Below are 19925 nucleotides of genomic sequence, written 5' to 3'. Positions count from 1 at the left end.
CTTCTTCTTTCTTCTTCTTCTTCTTCTTCTTCTTCTTCTTCTTCTTCTTCTTCTTCTTCTTCTTCTTCAGTGTTTATTGGCGGTTGGCAAACCAACTTGTAGGTGCATTACCGCCACCAACTGGACTGGAGTGTGAACAAGAGACTATGCAGAAAACAATAAACAAAAGAAACAAACAAAGAACCAAAACTCTAGATTATTTTAAATGTATCAATTTCTCTTAGAAACGTAATAATCTCTCAATATATATTGCCTGATGTTTTCCCTAACAGCCCTGATAGCGACAAGTCATGGAATGTTGCTTTCTGAGTGTCTGGAAAAGCACATTTCTCTGAGTACTATATTTCCTGCAGAGCAGTAAACATGCTCAACAGTTTCTGGCTGGCTGCAGTGTATACACTTCCTGGTTAGATGCTTTCCTATTATACTTAATGTATGATTGAGACCTGTATGACCTATTCTCATCCGAGAAATTACATTTTCCTCCCTTCTTTTAAACCCCACCTTCCTTCCATCCCCCACATACCTCTGCATTTTATAAATATGTCTTCCTGTATCACTAAGGTCCCAATGTTCTTGCTATGTTATTTGTGCATATTTCTGAATGAATGTTTGAACCTCCGCTTTGCTGAGTGGAAATTCTATGTCTATGTTCAAACTTCTGAGTGTTTGTTTGGCCAGAATATCCACCTGTTCATTACCCTCCACACCAACATGAGCAGGAACCCAGATGAAACTAGTTGCTATGCCTTGTTTTGCATTTTATATAAAATTAGAAATATTTCATTTATTATTCCATTCTAGATGAAGATCTGCCTGATCGTATACTCGATAATGCTGAAAAGCTGTCAGATGCAATTACACTGTTATGTATTTCTTTCTCCTCTATCCATTTCAATGCCAACAACTCTGTGGTGTATACTGACACATGGGCTACGGTGTCGCCCTCGGCCCAATACCCGTATGTGTGTGTGAAAGAATCTGCACACTGCCGTCGCATTTTACGTTTCTAAGGTAAGCGTTATGAAACTTTTCAGCAAACCTATAAATAATAATCTAAGTTATTGAGTTTTTAGCATAATAATTCAGCATCTTAAAATCCCTTAACGTTTGTATGCAATTGTGTTAAATTCAACACTGGAATCAAGCAAATATTAATATGTTTGCATGACATTAGTTATTTATATTTTGATATCACTTAACTATATGTTTAATACATTTAAATAAGCTAAGGTACATGTGATGCAGGCCCGGTTCCAGGATGAAATGACTGAGGGGGGCTGTTAAAAATCAGAGGGGGCGATTTCTTTTTCACAACAACGAAAAATACTGGCAATGTAATGAATTGACACACCAAGCTTTTTTCCTTCTCACTGCTCTACAGTCTCTTTGCTTCTTTATTTTTATTCTAGATTGACCCCTCTCATTCTGTTCCTTTTCCCCTGATCTTTAATAATAGATAGTACATTATTAGATGGCTGCACTTTGGTTAACAGACTAACATTGATTTCCTCAATTTATAAATGGACAGGCTCTGTAATTATAGCATAACCTGTTCTCCCTCTATCCCTTAACTCGTCTTCCTATACAGATTTACTTACATCTAGTCAGGATTAAAGAAACATTAATCTGGTTGATTTTTTATTTTCAGGATTGAATGTTCAAATCAAGGCCTAAAACCTGGCATTTCATAATAAAGTGACTAATATATAAACCACATGTAATATTGGATCAAACACTACACCAAATGGACAGACACAGATCAAAAATTAAAATAAAGTCCCCTAGTTTGTCTCTAGAGTCTAACTGCCATGAGAAAAACGAATTTAATGTTCCACAATCCGTCACTAGATGTCGCTCATTGTACCAATACGGTTGATATAATACATAACATATTATTATTCTAGTAAAAGGGCTCGCTTTGGCAAAAACCTGATCCATACAGGCAGCCCTAAATAATAACAAGTAACCATCATGTGTGGTGCTATCTGTAGTTGTCTGTCTATTTTTTGTTGATGTCATATTGTTTTCACAGTGCTGTAAAATGAATTTCCCCCTGGGGACAATAAATCTAATCTAAACTAATTTATATTCAATCCCACACTTAGCGATTGAGATCATAAATTCGTAATTTACCTCGTTTAAAGCACTTTTGTTGTAATACTATGGATTTAGTTGACACTACTAGCCGAGTTTCTTTAGTCCAATATTTCGCGGGCAGGTAAATTGAATTAGAAGTAGAAGAAGTAGAGGTAGAAGAAGAAGGTACAAGAACTAAAGAAAGTGAAGACATTTACATTTCTGGGAATATGGCTGGACGAGAGAGTCACATGGAGTACTCACATTGATAAAGTAGTAGATACATGTAAAAAGGTTTTAAATGTTATGAGGTGCTTGGCAGGCACTAAGTGGGGGGCTGATAAAGCTGCTTTGAGGAACATATACACAGCCTTAATTAGATCAGTCATAGAATACAGACTAATAGTGTATGGTTCAGCTGCATACTCTTCTCTTCACAAATTAGAGTCCAGGCACAAGCACTAAGGATATGCTGTGGGGCAGTCAGATCTACACCAGTGTCGGCACTTCAGGTAGAGGTTGGAGAAATACCGTTAATTACTGGGCAAATCTACAGGGCCATAAAGATACTCACCCTACTAAACAAACTGGAAAAACAAGTTGGGAAAGTAATAAAATAAAATAAAAGTGTTTGTGTTTCGGAATTATGTAAGGAATTCAAAGTTAAAGAATGGAATATTAGTCCGAAGGTGTTGTTATCAGCTGTTCCACCATGGTTGTTGCCTCAACCTGTAGTAGATTTATCCTTATTGAAACGGTTACATTCAATGAAAAGTAAAATAAATGTGCAGGCTTACGTGAACACTGTTCTACATGAACAATATGGGCACTTTATACAAATATTTACTGATGGATCCAAAAATCCAGAAAATTGTCAATCTAGTTGTGCATTTTATGTTCCTAAGTTAAAGGTCAAAGTGGGAAAGCGAACGAGTGATCACATCGCAGTATATACAGTAGAGATGATGGCTATCTCTCTAGCACTTCAGTGGGTAGAGGAAACACAGCCAATGCGAGTGGTCATTTGCTCTGACTCCAGCTCTGGAGAGTATAAACAACTTCTCTTCAGAATGCCGTCAGGATATTTTACATGACATTTTACACATCATGTTTAGGTTAGTTCATTTGGGAATTGTTGTTCAATTTGTGTGGGTTCCAGCGCATGTGGGTATTAGAGGGAATGAAGTAGTGGATCAACTGGCAACATGTGGTTTGAAAGCAAAGCAGATTGATATTATGGTACCATCAGTAGAGCAGAAGTCAAATCTTTTACAAAAGTTGTTATCAAGCAACAATGGCAAAAACTATGTAGGCCTGTGTCAAACAGCCAAAAAGGGCTTTAGTTTTCGAGATACCACTCCCGGAGTTAGGACAAAACACAACTTACTTTTTCCTCATCTCTAAGGCCTCCCATACATGAAATGGATTGTTGTATAAAAACATTTTATTGCAAAAGTGGTGAAATTGATATATAAAGTTATACACCCCAAACTAAAAATAAAGCCTGGCCGCCTGGGGGTTCAGGCATAACAACTCATGTAGATTCACAATGGAAGGTTTTATAGGTTTAAAACTTGGCATACCTGAGGTCAGGACATCCCTCTGCATTATAGAAAAGACTGAATGTCAATATCTTACTGTAAATTGGAGATACAGTCATTTGAACACATACCTACAATAGGCGGAAATGTACATCTATGTAGAATGTTCTCTTTACTTTCTAGTGACTCTGACATTGATTGTCATAGCAACAGATATGAGGGCTTGTTGGAAAGGTGTGGTTCTACTGAATCCAGCAATACTAATTGTGTAAAGGTAGCTTACATACTCATGGAGTTATGTCACTAAACGTATAAGGTGTCCCAAATGGGGAACATATGAAATAGTCCTAATTAAATCTATAGTATCACCAATTAGTTTTATTTTGACTTCACTTATCAAGGGTGGAAAAATATTAAGAAATGATCTTGAGTAGAAGTCCCTAAAAGGTATGACAACTTGAGAATTGTTATTTTTTTAAGTAGAATATTGCAACTTCAACATTAGTGCAGAGAAAATTCAGGCCTAAAATGCAATAGAACTACTAACGAAGTAGTAGTTGGACATCAGCTCGTCGCGGGCGATGTTGGTGGTCAGAAACTGATCCACTGAGAACTGGATCACTGACCTGCCAGTCTGCAACTCGATTTTGACAGGAAAGCAACTGGAGACTTCTAGAATTGTGTGAGTAACATTCTGTTTTTAGACTTCTCTGTTTCAGTGTGTGCTCTGTATCAATGCTCTGTAGTTGATCTGACTGAAATTGTGATTTTAAATCTCAAAACCGCTACAGTATCTGTCAGGCAGAAACTTGGGACAGGTAATTTGACTGAAACCCTTAAAACTGAACTAACTGACTGCTAGGGTTAACTTTGATTTAAATATTTGTAGAATACTAAGAGCTTTATTGAGTAGGTGTAACTGTATTAAGGGTTAAACTCATAACTTTATAACTTAGGGTTTAATGTAATTGACTTAAAAGACAATAACAAGTCAGGAGGGAGCCAGTCTCGATTTCCTTTTGAGGGCCACCAGCTGCAGAGCGTTAACTAATTAAAGGGACGTGGCCCCACAGCTGTGAGAACTCAGCAATCAGGTGTCCATTTTAGGTAGCACTTTCCTGGAGCGTCAGCGTCAGACAGGCTAAGACTGGCAAATACATTAGAGTCCTGCGGGAGTCACGAGGGAGGCAAAGAGGAGGCAAATCCTACTTTGATTGAGCTAAGTGTTGCTGGTGTTTTATTTTATTTGGTTGTTTAGCTTTAATCATGTGTATTTTCTCCATTCCTGTTTATTTGTCTTCTCGCAATTATCACTGGCCCTGTGTATCTCGTAATCGATATAACCGGCCTGCTCTCGTCTATCCCACGTGCTCCACTGACATCCAGCATCTAGTTTCAGGGGCCTGTGGAACTGCCAGTCAGCTGTTCCTAAGGCTGACTTCATCTCTGGCTCCGCCTCCCTGCAGTCTCTGGATTTCCTTGCTCTCACTGAGACGTGGATTACTCCATCCAACACATCCACCCCAGCAGCTCTCTCCACAGCATGCTCCTTCTCCCATACACCCAGACCCACTGGCAGAGGAGGGGGCACTGGTCTCCTGCTCTCTCCCAAATGGAGCTGTTCCCTCTTCAAGCTTCCTAACTTCACTCCTTCCACCTTTGAATTCCATGCCGTCACAGTAACCCATCCTATACAATGAACCATTGTTGTTCTCTACCGTCCACCAGGCGCCTTGGCGGACTTCTTGGAGGAATTAGATCATCTCCTCTCACACATCCCTGAAACTGGCCCTCCCGCTGTACTTCTTGGAGACTTCAACCTCCAGACGGGGAAGATAGACGAACTAACATCTCTGTTAACCGCTTTGCTTTCTCACTGTCTCCGTCCCCACCAACTCATAAAGCTGGCAGTGTCCTTGATCTCATGTCCTCAAGGAACTGCACTACTTCTAACCTCTCTGTAAACCCGCTCCACACCTCCGATCACTTCTTCATTTCATTCTCTCTACCCCTTTCCAAACATAACAAACTCATCTCTTCTCATCCTGCACCTGTCCGCCGTAACCTTCGTTCCCTCTCCCCCTCTACCTTTGCCTCCTCGGTGCTCTCAGCCCTCCCTTCCTCTGACTCGTTCCAACTCCTGCCTCCAAACTCTGCTGCAGAAACTCTCCTCTCTACTCTCTCATCCTCTCTGGACTCTCTCATCCTCTCTGGACTCTCTCTGTCCTCTCACATCTCACAGGCTCGTCAGTCCCCTCCTGCTCCCTGGCTAAATGACGCACTGCGTGCTAATAGAACTGTCCTTAGGGCAGCAGAGCGGGAACGGTGGAAATCCAAACACCGTTACGATCTCCTAACCTATCAGGCTCTCCTCTCCTCTTTCTCTGCTTCCATCTCTCAGGCAAAAAGCACTTTCTTTCAAGATAAGATCCAATCTTTCTATTCCAATCCCAAAAAACTATTTTCCATCTTCTCCTCCCTCCTGGACCCTCCAAAGCCCCTTACCCCTCCTCCCTCCTGGACCCCCCAGAGCCCCTTCCCCCTCCTGGACCCCCCCAAATCCCCTCCCCCCTCCTGGACCCTCCCAAAGCCCCTTCCCCCTCCTCCCTCCTGGACCCCCCCAAAGCCCCTTCCCCCTCCTCCCTCCTGGACCCCCCCAAAGCCCCTTACCCCTCCTCCCTCCTGGACCCCCCCAAAGCCCCTTACCCCTCCTCCCTTCTGTCAAGCGACTTTGTTAACCACTTTGAAAAAAAGGTTGATGATATTCGCTCTTCTTTTTCTGACTCACCTTTATTCACCGATGGGTCACCAGACCCACCTTCCACCCACACACTGACCTCCTTTTCCCCTCTCTCGCCACGTAAGGTTCCTACCCTCATTACCTCTGCCCGCCCTACCACCTGTCCTCTGGACCCTATCCCCTCAAACCTCCTTCAGACTATCGCTCCTGATATTCTACCGTTTCTCTCCCATTTCATCAACACTTCTCTAACTTCTGGTCACTTTCCAAACAGTCTCAAGGAGGCAAGAGTAAACCCTCTCCTAAAGAAACCCACTCTCAACCCGTCTGATGTTATAAACTACAGGCCTGTCTCTCTCCTCCCGTTCCTGTCTAAGACACTTGAACGCGCTGTCTTTAGACAACTCTCCTGTTATCTCCATCAGAACAACCTTCTGGATCCGCACCAGTCTGGTTTCAAGGCAGGTCACTCCACAGAAACTGCTCTCATTGCTGTCACTGAGGAACTGCACACTGCTAAAGCAGCCTCCCTCTCCTCTGTCATCATCCTGTTGGACCTGTCTGCTGCATTCGACACGGTGAATCATCAGATCCTCCTTCGCACTCTCCAAGAACTTGGAGTTTCAGGCTCTGCACTTTCCCTCCTCACCTCATACCTCAAAGACCGCACCTACAGGGTAACTTGGAGAGGGGCCGAGTCCGACCCTTGTCAATTAACTACAGGGGTCCCTCAGGGCTCTGTCCTTGGTCCCTTCCTCTTCTCCTTATACACAAACTCGCTCGGATCAGTCATTAGCCCGCATGGTTTTTCATACCACTGCTACGCTGATGACACCCAATGAATCCTGTCCTTTCCCCGCTCAGAGACCCAGGTCGTCGCTCGCATCTCTGCTCGTCCAGCTGACATCTCTCAGTGGATGTCTGATCATCACCTCAAGCTCAACCTTGACAAGACTGAACTGCTTTTCCTTCCGGGAAAAGATTGTCCCACTCTTGACCTGACGATCAACATCGGCCCCTCTGTTGTTTCCCCGACTCAGACTGCAAGGACTCTGGGTGTGATCCTAGATAACAACCTGTCCTTCACTGCAAACATCGCTGCTCCAACCCGCTGCTGCAGATACACGCTTTACAACATCAGGATGATGCGCCCCCAGCTGACCCAGAAAGCCACGCAGGTTCTGGTCCAGGCTCTCGTCATCTCACGCCTAGACTACTGCAACTCTCTCCTGGCTGGTCTACCTGCATGTGCCATCCAACCTCTGCAGCTCATCCAGAATGCAGCGGCTCGTCTGGTCTTCAACCTTCCTAAATTCTCCCACACCATGCCGCACCTCCGCTCCCTCCACTGGCTTCCGGTAACTGCTAGAATCCACTTCAAGACCCTGGTGCTTGCGTACCATGCTGCGAATGGATCTGGCCCTTCCTACATCCAGGACATGGTTAAACCGTACACCCCAGCGCGTGCACTCCGCTCTACATCAACCAAACGGCTCGCTGCACCATCGCTGCGAAGGGGACCCAAGTTCCCATCAGCAAAAACACATGGGTTTGCTATCCTCATTCCAAAATGGTGGAATGAGCTCCCCATTGACATCAGGACAGCAGAAAGCTTACACACCTTCCGGCGCAGACTGAAAACTCATCTCTTTCGACTCCACTTCGAGCGATAGAACTATTAACAAAGCACTTATATACTAATAAAGGACTGGCTTACCTAAAGCCAGCTGAGTAGCACTTGAAATATTTTTGCTCTATGAAACCTGATGTACTTATATAATTCTGTTTTCTTCAAGTTTGTATTTTGTTGGTCGAACGCACTTATTGTAAGTCGCTTTGGATAAAAGCGTCAGCTAAATGCAATGTAATATAATGTAATAATGTAACTGCAACACCTTGATTTTACTCTCAAGAGGACCATAAGGATACTCATCCACTTCCTGATAGGGCAGAACGTGATGGTACTCCCGGTCGCTCTCGCAGTACGCGCGCAAAACCTCCGGCCACGTCATGTCGTCGATAAAATACAGAGTGGAGTTGACGCTGTCTTTGAGGTCGGCGGAGGCAAACGTGGTGTTGGAGGTGTCTTCTTCACGTAGGATGACCTTCAAGAGGGCAATTTGTGTCTCTGCTCACATTGTTTATCGACGGCCCAGCAACTCAAGCTTATGCTCCTCATAACAGCAAGTCATTCAGCTCTGTAGAGAATCAAGAAGTTATACTACAGTATTTGACTCCACCTGCTTTATCTGCATCTCATTGCCTACGTGGGTTTCTTCACAAACTGACAGGTAAATCATTGCAAATATTTTTGGACTGTGAAAAGATGGGACCTTTTCAAATAAAATGGCTAATTAGCTAACTGGAAAGTGACCTAGCTTAATGTTTCATTAATGTAACAGAGCCTGTCCAGTAGCCTATATTCACAATATACTCTGTTTCTCCTGGCTTAATTAGTATCACTGGTAACAATACTGTAAATAGAGCCTAACAAAAACAGTTTAAGTACAACATAGATACTGTACAAATTATGAAGTGTATCTTTTTTCTCAATTTTACCAGAATGGAGAGTGATGTACAAACAGTGGATCCAAATCGTTGTACAGGGTATATGCAGAAATCTTGAAATCAAATTGAATACCTTTTAAGACACTTTCCATACATTTTAAGACCTCATCGCAACTTCGGTTACATTGGCGACACACTTTACCTCACATTTACTATATTGATTGTAAGATAGCACAACTAAACAGAGTGCAGACAGAATACTGAAGCCTCCTCTCCACATGACCTTCAACCTCTCTGTGAAGGTCAGGGTTAATGCAGGATGCTGCTTTGCTGCTTCTGTACTCTGTGCTCTTTCATTCCAGTAGAACTCTTCAGAAACCAGTATTTGACCAATAAACAAAACAATTGACAAAACTTTGAACTATGAAATATATTAAACTTTGGTGAGCTTCAGCGGTAATGCCATATAGGAGCTCCCTCTCAAATACCCAGGGGTTAAATTGGGCTGGGGCTGTCCGGGGCTAAGCCCGGCCCATAGGACGATGCTCTGACGTCATCACCCTCACACATTTGTCATATGTTTACAAAAAACGATATATATGTTAAGACTTTTCTCGTTCTTAATATAGACTATATTTAGGGTCGATATGTGTTGACCTTACTTTAAAATAGCAGATCTCTGTGACCGGAGATAGTTTGGCTTAGACCCCGGCCCCACGAGGACGCATACAGTAAAACACATACGCAAACGTAAAAAAGTCTTCCGTTCACACGCATTCGATTCATTAACGTGTACGTTCACACGAGACCGCTGGAAACGCTGTAGTACATATGCCAGGCCTGTAAGTGGCGCTGCTGCCGCCACAAAATACACCAAAAGCAGCGAAGAAGACCCCGGAGCATGGTTGTCATGGTTGCCCTTCTGTTTATTCTCCGCGGTGGACGGCGTGTTCTCCTGCTGTATATCTCTCAGGTAGTCCACCAGCAGATAAACCCCCCCCACAGAGTGGAGCAAGGCAACGAAACTTAAAATAAGAAGCAGCATTTTATGGCACGGCAAACTACTCCAGTAAGACCAATATCAGTGAGCAACAAGTTGCAAATGTTGAAAGTGAGAGCATACCTGCAACAGTCTCTTCAAGAAGACTGAGTAGGGTTGATACATTATCGTTTGATATACAAAGAGATTGTTTCATTTGTGGGAGAGCCAGATCAAGACCAGAACCTTTGACAGCCATTATGACTGGTACAGGTAAGAGTACCCGAGACAAGGTCCTTCATGCAGCATCAGAAAGGCTTGATGAAGGTGTACATCTTCGGCTGCTCTCATATCCGGATCTCTTTGCATATGATGCCAAATATCATAGAAGCTGCCTTAAACACTATATCTCTAAACTAACTATAGCAGCTGCCAGACGAAAAAAAGAATCAGAACAGCAGACCAGTATCTATGACAAAGCTTTTATTAAGCTCACTGAACTCATTGACAAAACAGTTTTCTCAAAAGAAATGAAAGCGACGACCTTCAACTCCTTGGCTGGGAGGTTTGATGACATACTGAGACACTGAGGTCTGGGGAAGAAGATGAGACGGTCCAACACACTAAATACAGCTCCTGGAAACTGAAGGAAAAGCTCTTACTGCATTATAAGCACAGGCTGGCATTTGTAGAACGAGCTAGAAAGTCTGATTTGGTATGCTCTGAAAGTGTGCCCATGGGATTGGCAATGCGAGCTGTACAACTCGAACACAAGCCAGAAGAGACAACAGCTTCTACAGCAGACTGTGAGACACAACAGCAAAGTCAAGGTCTCTCTGACAGGCAGATACTACATAGAGCTGCAGACATATTGAGAAAGAGCATGGAGCAGGTTGACCATACATCATATGTCAGCAGTGATCGACTATCACGTCTACGTTGCAGCAACTATGTTCCAAACAATGTTTATGACTTTGTGAACTGGTGTGTTGATTCAAATGCTCACAGAAATTGCGAGACCTGTGATGAGGAACCAGCTTTGAAGGACAATCTGCGTGTCATTGCAATCTGCCAGGATCTCATTGCACAGTGCCGTCACATCCATACGCCAATCACACTGGGACTTGCCATTTTGATTCATCATCAATTTGGCAGTAAGTCACTCATCAATGAGCTCAGTGCAATGGGGCACTGTGTTTCCTATACAGAGGTTCGACAGTTCTTCATATCTGTGGCAGCAGACCAGATATCAAGGACAGAGAGTGGTGTCTACATCCCAACTGGCCTCACTGGAGTCACTGAACATGGAATTGTTGATGCAGCCATCGATAACTTTGATCAGAATGAGGATACTCTGGACGGGAAGCAAACAACTCATGCTATGGCATCTGTTGTGTAGCGAAGAGGCCATGTCTCCACTGCATATGAATGTCTAGCACGAGTCCCAGAGAGGTCTCTCTCAACCTTGAACACAGCTGACTTGAATGGAGAGAAACTTCACAGGTATGTTTGGATTATTTGAATTTGTATTCATTCCGTTTATGTGTATAGTCAGTGCAAATTAATTGGTAGAAGTGTTCAATATGAATACTTGGTGAGGTTTAGTGTTCTGAGTTGATATTTAATGCATATGATAACAAGCTTATCTTATTATTTCTGGTTACAGATATATCAAACCTCCAAAGCGACCAGAACCGCCCGAACTTCCCAAACCTGAGATACTACACATAAACACAGCAGTCTCCAAAGCAGCAGAAGGCAGAGACCTGGTATGGAAGCTGGTCCGAAACCAGAGCGAGAATCAACAGCATATTCCTGCGTGGTCTGCATTCAATGCCTTCACATCAGACACACCTTGTCCAGTAGCCAGTGTACTATACATGCCCTTCATAAGAGAATCGCCCTCAGATTTGTCCACCATCTATACAGCTATGATACAGCTTGTACAGCTAGCTGAAGAACTGGGACAACACCATGTGCTTGTGACTGCAGACCTTGCCATTTATATCAAAGCGCAACAGATATTGTGGAACAAACCAGAGCTCTTAAAAGGGAAGATCACAATGAGACTAGGAGGTATGCATATCACAATGGCTTACCTTGCAAGCATTGGAAAGCTCTATGGTGATGGCGGACTGTTTGACATACTCACTGAGTCAGACGTGTATGCAGAGGGCACAGCCCGACAGTTGCTTCAGGGGAAGCAGCTGGCAAGAGGAATAAGGAGCATAAAGCTAGCCTCTGAGGCTCTGTTCAGGCTCTTCTGGAAAGCCATGCAATCATGGCTTGAAAAGAAAGGCAAATGTGCAATAACTGGAGCACAAGAGCAACTCCTACGAGATGTACAGCATGCATTTCATGGTAATGACAAGGCCACTGCTCAACAGCTTATCAGTGAGGTGGAGACGGAACTTACTGGGATCCAGAACATTATCAAGACTTTCATAGTAGAAGGGGCTAAGCAATCAGCAACTTTTGGATATTGGTTAATGTTCCTCAAGGGTGCTGATCTGTTGCTAAGGATCCTTCGTTCAGAACGTGAAGCAGACTTTCAACTTCACCTGAATAGCATGTGTGAAGTCATCCCTTGATTCAGAGCTGCTGGAAGAACCAATTATGCCAAGTACATGCCGGTCTATGTTGCAGAAATGAAAGCTCTTGAACATGAACAACCAGAAGCATACACATTCATGCAAGAAGGCGGATTTGTTGTCCGCCGGTCAGAGGATCACAGCTTCAACTGTGTGGCGACTGATCAGGCACTGGAGCAAACCATTAACCGAGAAGGCAAGAGTCAGGGTGGAGTTGTTGGCTTCACATTGCGAAAGGCAGCTCTCACAAGATGGTTGATGACAAGGCATGTGACCACAGCATACGTGGATGCCATGAAAGACCTTTGTGACACTGATGCAAAGGGCCCAAAAGCACACAACGAACATGGAGCCTCTAGAATGGACAGAGATGAGGGAGACATACAAAAGATAATGGAAGCTGTGGAGCAGAAGCAGAACCCCTTTGACCTTGATAGTATCCCTGAGGAACTGATCAATATTGCAAGTGGTAAGGTTGCATCTGAGAAAGTTGAAAAAGAGCTGTCAAGTTTCCTCCAAGATGGTGCTGAGCAGAATGCCATCTTTATTGAACAACGCCTGGCAAAGAGCTTCTGGGATCCTGAGGAAAGAAAACCGTGTGCAACCTTCAAAGACAGATCAGGTGGAGTCAGTACTAGAAAGGTTCACATGGACTCAGATGTGCTCTTTCGAAGATTACTTGCTGTATCCAAGCAAAGAGAGGTATCCATGGAGACTGTGATGTCTCATGAACTTGCTGCTGTCCCCCCCTCTTTGTTTTATGATGATGGAAGCATGAGAAAGACAACAAAAGCCGACCTTGCTAAACAATTGGAGTCAGTAGTTGAAGAGACACAGCAGTTGCCTAATGTTGCTGAACCATCGGCATACATCATCGATGGCATGGCTCTTCTACAGAGTCTCCCTGACTCAGGCTTTCAGACATTCAATGACCTGGGTGAGTGTGTCTGGAAGAAGATCACAACACTAATGGAAAAGGAAAACAACCGCTGTGTTGCTCTAGTGTTTGATAGGTATGATCATCCACACTCAATCAAAGACCTGGAAAGGCAAAGAAGAGGCACCATCCAAGCAAGCAGATCTACACATGTCATCACAGGCAAAGCCAACGTTCCTAACTACAGGAAATACCTCAAGGTCGGTGGTAACAAGGATGCTTTATGCAGCTTTGTAAGCAACTACATACAGGGCCCAAGAGAATTTCCTCAGAACAGTCATTTTAGCAGGAGGCTTTGAAAATGGTGAGGAGGTCAAAGTGGTCAGCAAGTCAGGTGTTGACAACTTGACAGATCTGTATAGTGACCAGGAGGAGGCTGACACCAGATGCAATACATCTAGCAGAGTCTCATTCTCGGCTCGTCATCAGATGTGATGATACCGACGTACTGGTTTTGCTTGTGTATTATTCCAGCAAAGGAATGTTTGGATCCTCAATGGTGTTCATGCACTCTGGACATGGCCCAAGGGAGAGGTTTGTCCCAGTCTGTCCCATTGCAAAGAAGCTTGGTGCAGCATTTTGTGCATGTCTACCTGCATGCCGCGCCCTCACAGGTTGTGATACCACAAGCAGCTTGTACAGAATTGGGAAGGCTACTGTGTTTACAAGACTTAAGTTTTAAGTTTTGGACTTTCTGGAAGTCTGGAGGAGGCTATTCCTGTGGCAAGAAAGTATGTCCTCCTTCTGTATGGCCAAAAGAAAAGGGAGGATGGCCGTCATTGCACCAACTTGGATGAGCTGAGGTACACACTAGCATCTACAACAGATTCATCAGCTGCAAATCTACCCCCAACAGAAGATGCCTTCCAGCAACATGTATTAAGAGCCATGTATGCAGTGTGGTGTCACAGCCATGTGGCCAAGCCTCATCTCTGGAACCCAGTTGGTAGAGGGTGGAGGCTCAGAGAAGATGGGTCTATTGAACCAGTGATGTTCGTCAAAAAACCTGCAACTAAAGAAGTCAGAGACATCACCCACCTGTACTGTAAGGACGGAAAGAGCAATGATAGCAGACCCGGCGTCATGGGCGGGCCCCATGGGGCCGGGCCCGCCCATCCAGGATTTGGGCCCGACCATCCAGGATGTGGGCCCGCTGTTTTAATCAGGGCTGAATACAACATTTTAATTGTTTTATTATTATGTTCAGTGGCGGCGCCAGGGTATACTTGAGTAGGCTACAGCCATACCAAGAAATGGCTTAGCCCCACCATGAAAAATGATTTTTAAAGTAAGCTAAATAAAGTCCGCCAACTCGTGCTGAGTAAATTGCACAGACAGCAGTTAGTAAGATTGATTTCAGCAGTCACTTGTCTGGAAATACCGAAGACTAGAAACGGTTTGAAAACTTTTGTCACGTAGTGATCATCTTCTCAATAGAACATCTTTGATAATGTCTTCTGGCCAATCAGAATCAAGATAACGACGTGGTGTTGTTGCAGGAAGTCCCGACGGAGAATATTTTTGCTGTAGTTACAGTACATCTCTATATACATCGATACAACATTACGTGTTGATAGAAATCAACACGTAATTAAATAAGACCCCACGGTTTGATGATTGATGTGTGCGCTGTCTTTCATGTTGACACACAGAACAATGAGGGCTCCACCCTTATCCACAATGTAAAGTAATGCACAGCCTCTTCCCTCTTCTCTATGTGAGGAGCAGCAGGTTCAGCTTTCATAACAAAGTAACAAAAAACTGAAATGGCATTCATTTTTTTTTAAATATGTTGTGTAGTAATAGATTTATTTATTTTTCTTCTCAAGAGAGGACCAGAATGTGTATTTTATGTTAATATTTCAAAAAATCTCCTGGGGGAGAATCTCCCCAGACCCCCCTGCAGGGGTTGGGTTTTCAGCATGTCAACTCTTTCACAATTCAGTTTTCCCGGGAAATGTAAGTTTCGGGGTGGGCCCGCCCTGGTACATCAAATGCCCGCCCAGAGACGTATGTCTGCCGCCGGGTCTGAATGATAGCATGTCTTTCAGTAGGCTTGACCTGCACAGAGTTTTGCTCTTGCTCTGACTGCCCAAATGTGAGCCATGTTGCTTTTGATGACAATGTGGATGAGTGATAGAGATGTGTTTATATTAGGGCTGTCAAGTTAACGCGTTAACGCAAAAAAAAATTAACGCCACTAATTATTTTAACGCGATTAACGGATGTGTATTTTTTTTCCTCGGCCGCCCCGTAATTTCAGAGCGCATCGAGTTTAAAATACCATCTACAAGCTGATGCTGACAGCCCCGCTCCTGCCGCCCGCTTGTGGCAGACCACACTTCCACGCTCACCGGCAGGCACCGACTGGCCATCGGGAGGACCGGGAGGGTGTGTGTAATGTGGCCCGAGCGAGCGAGAGAGAGACCTTACGTGCATTACCAACACACTCTCACTCCCTAAGCGTCCAATAGCGACGTTTGGTCAGTGTCCGTGGCATCCAATTGTGACGCTCCTAGGCTCCTTCAGCGTCATAAAGGGACGCAAATAGCTTTCAACTGATTGCAATGTATTCCCATCTGCGTCGGGATTTGACGCTCATGGAAGCACGGCATTCGTTTATGCCGGCTGCCCTTAAAGGCAATGTGAGCATCCATTCCCATTGGATAACGGAGAATTTTACACCCGGAAGTAAGTACTCCTCTTACTGTCGATTGATTTTACAGTGATATCTGCACTACTCATCGACTAAAAAACACCAGATTATCCTTGTTAATTACACAACATTGATTGGTTTAAATTGTGTGCAATGCTTTTGTATTTTTCCCCTTCGATTCGGAGAAACAAATATGTTTTCTGAGTAAAGGATGGCAGAAGACACTACACTACCCAGAAACCCCAGCTATCGTTTGGCCTACACCATGTGCTCTGTTTGACAAACCCCGTTTTTTTCACCATTCATTCCGATGGCTGGCGTCTATGTCACGTGATCTTCAAATTTCTCCCTGCAGAAAAAGAAAACATGGCCGAAATTCGTTTTATTCTCGGTAGAAAAGGTCTATTTTAAAGTTAATTTGGCCATTAAAATGCGTTTTGATGTAATTTGATGCGAGAAATATGAGTTGTTATTTCAGATTATGTGTGCAGTGGATGTACATGATCTTTAGTTTGCTAGTTATTACGAAGATTACTTCAGGAAATCGCGACGTTTTCATTGTTACCAAGGTGGTTGGTAGGGACGCTGCTATCGATATTATTTCTGTTATGTTGTGTAACTGTTTAATGGTGTTATCTGTATTGCTACCCCCTTCCCCGTCAATGTATAGTGTTGGTCCACAGCCTAAACATATTAGTTTAACAAAATCCGCATCTAAAGGTAGCTTACGTTATTTCCCCCCTGTGCAATTCCAGTCTCACATCTCAGAGCACATCGTCATTAACAAATACCGGAAACAGACCAAAATAATAATACCTTATTCCGAGTGTGCTTGCTTTTCTCTTTGAAAGTCATCACATAACGGCATTGTAATACACGGTTCGGCTGCATTACATATCTGCCGTAGTTCTGTATTTATAGAGCCCTGATGAGAAGACAAACATGAGGAACTGAAAACGTGACGTGGATCATAAATATATCAGCCATTAAACAACATCTTACATTTCTTTTCACACAATACGTCTCCTTGCAGTATCAACACTAATTCGGCTCACTTTTATATTTGATCCAATTGGTAGATAGGCTGTATTTACACCATAAAGGTGCACAGATGATATAAAGAGACACCTGGTGGTTAAAGCATGTTATTGAATTTCAATATTTTTATTATTAGATATTAATACGATCCCTATAAAGTATATTCATTACTCGTTATTCTCTACTAATTGTTAATTAAAGACTGTATGTAATGACTATTTTGCACATCCCGTTCAAGATTTCAAGATTGTCTAAGGTTTATTGACATATCATATAGGACTACACAACTGTGGTGTAGTTCTGCACTGAATGAAAAACTTGGGTCGCAGGTTCCTCAACAGTGCATTACAAGACATCTATCAATATGTGTGCATACCTCCAGCAATGTTAACTATGTTGAAGCACTTATTTTAACTGATATTATACATAATGTATTATACATATAAGATGTATGTAGATATTTCATCTCCGGCCTCGTCAGGTATTGAACAATCAATAAATAAAGAACACAGAATTGTTTAATATAAAACACAGAATTTGTGTGATTATACTAAATGATTTTCAAATAAACACAACTGCATATTTAACTGTTACACATGCTGATGTAAGGCAAATGTTCCAACTTGGGATCAATAAAGTATATCTTATCTTAAGCTGATCGATGGCTACTGCCATATTTGCAAAATGTGCCTCTGAACCTTGACAAGTGCATGTTTCAGGCTTATCAATTAATGTAATGTAATGTTATCACAGGGGTCACACACATAAAACCAGCTGTTAAATAAAGCTCTTCTGACCTTAGCTGGCATGTGGGTATATATATTAATACTGCCCATATTGGGCACAAGCAATTTTCACCCATTTATTAATTATATGTTTTAAATGTGAGTGTTTCCTGTCCCCTAAACCTCCAGGGATGTACACAGTTTAATACTGGCAACTTCTTATTATGGGAAATACGAAAACGTCTTTTAAAACTACAACTCCCAGTAGAGACGTGCCATAGAGAACATGTTGCGAAACAGAATAGCCAGCATGTGTAGTTCTGGGGACGGGAGGGGGGACGCGGTGGACCCGTTCAAATCCAGTTTTGGACAGTCTGCCGTGGTTCCATCCCATTTCAAGTGCTGTTCGAGAATCGGCTTAACCCTCGGAGCACACTCTCCAATCACAGAGCTTGAGGACTATCACGGGGTTTGTCAAGAGCACATGGTGTAGTCCAAACGATAGCTGGGGATTCTGGGTAGTGTAGTGTCTTCTGCCATTTACTCCTGGGAATGGACGCTCACATTACCTTTAAGGGCAGCCGACATAAACGAATGCCGTGCTTCCATGAGCGTCAAATCCCGACGCAGATGGGAATACATTGCAATCAGTTGAAAGCTATTTGCGTCCCTTTATGACGCTGAAGGAGCCTAGGAGCGTCACAATTAGACGCGGACACTGACCAAACGTCGCTATTGGACGCTTAGGGAGTGAGAGTGTGTTGGCATTACCGTACCGCGAACACACACACACACACACACACACACACACACACACACACACACACACACACACACACACACACACACACACACACACACACACACACACACACACACACCATTTGAATTGAATGAGAGAGGTTCCTGGTTGTTGTGTTTAATATTCATGAGAATATTTGTCACTGTTCAAATGATAATAAACATTAGCATAAAGCATATTTGTCCACTCATATGTTGATAAGAGTATTAAAAACTTGATAAATATTCCTCTAAGGTACATTTAGAACAGATAAAAAATGTGCGATTAATTTGCGATTAATCGCGATTAACTATGGACAATCATGCGATTAATCTCGATTAAATATTTTAATCGACTGACAGCCCTAGTTTATATGCATGTATCCCCCGGCTCCCACTAGCTTAGGTTTACTTAAGTTTAGATAAGAACATTTAATTTGAATACTAAAGTTTGTTAATCCAAAAACCTGTTTCCTTGTCTCTGTGTCTCACCTTCTAGTCCCTGGCACATTTTGGCTGCAGTTGGGCATAACAGTGTATAAAGACACCATAAACGTTTAGTGACATAACTCCATGAGTATGTAAGCTACCTTTACACAATTGGTATTGCTGGATTCAGTAGAACCACACATTTTCAACAAGTGTGTGTGTTGCTATGGCAATCCATGTCAGGGTCACTACAAAGTAAAGAGATCATTCTACATAGATACATTTCCGCCTATTGTAGGTATGTGTTCAAATGATCTCCAATGTACAGTAAGATATTGACATTCAGTCTTTTCTATAATGCAGAGGGATGTCCTGACTTCAGGTATGCCACGTTTTAAACCTATCAGACCTTCCATTGTGAATCTACATGAGTTGTTATGCCTCAACCCCCAGACGGCCAACCTTTATTTTTAGTTTGGGGTGTATAACTTTATATATCAATTTCACCACTTTTGCAGTAAAATATTTTTATACAACAATCCATTTCATGTATGGGAGGCCTTAGAGATGAGGAAAAAGTAAGTTGTGTTTTGTCCTAACTCCGGGAGGGGTATCTCAAAATGTTGGGGCCATTGTCACTAGCCTAATGGGACAGTAACACTAAAGGAAGACTTTTAAACCAGATACAAAGGGAAGTAGGAACGGGAAGCACTTGGGGGAGTAGTAGAAGAGAACAGAGCATTAACAGCAGGATAACATTGGGTTAGCTGCCCGGATTATAACAGACAAAGACTCATTCTGAAAACTGCACTGGAACAACATAACTTGCTTGTAAGCGATTTGAGCACCAGGAAAAGCACTATAAATGTAATGTATTATTATTATTATTATTATTATTATAACATCAAGGACATGGATTTCA

This window comes from Pseudochaenichthys georgianus, chromosome 9 (genome assembly GCF_902827115.2).
Source record: "Pseudochaenichthys georgianus chromosome 9, fPseGeo1.2, whole genome shotgun sequence".
Taxonomy (NCBI): Eukaryota; Metazoa; Chordata; class Actinopteri; order Perciformes; family Channichthyidae; genus Pseudochaenichthys; species Pseudochaenichthys georgianus.
The sequence above is the reverse complement of the archived record's forward strand: the minus strand, read 5'-3'. Positions refer to the sequence as shown.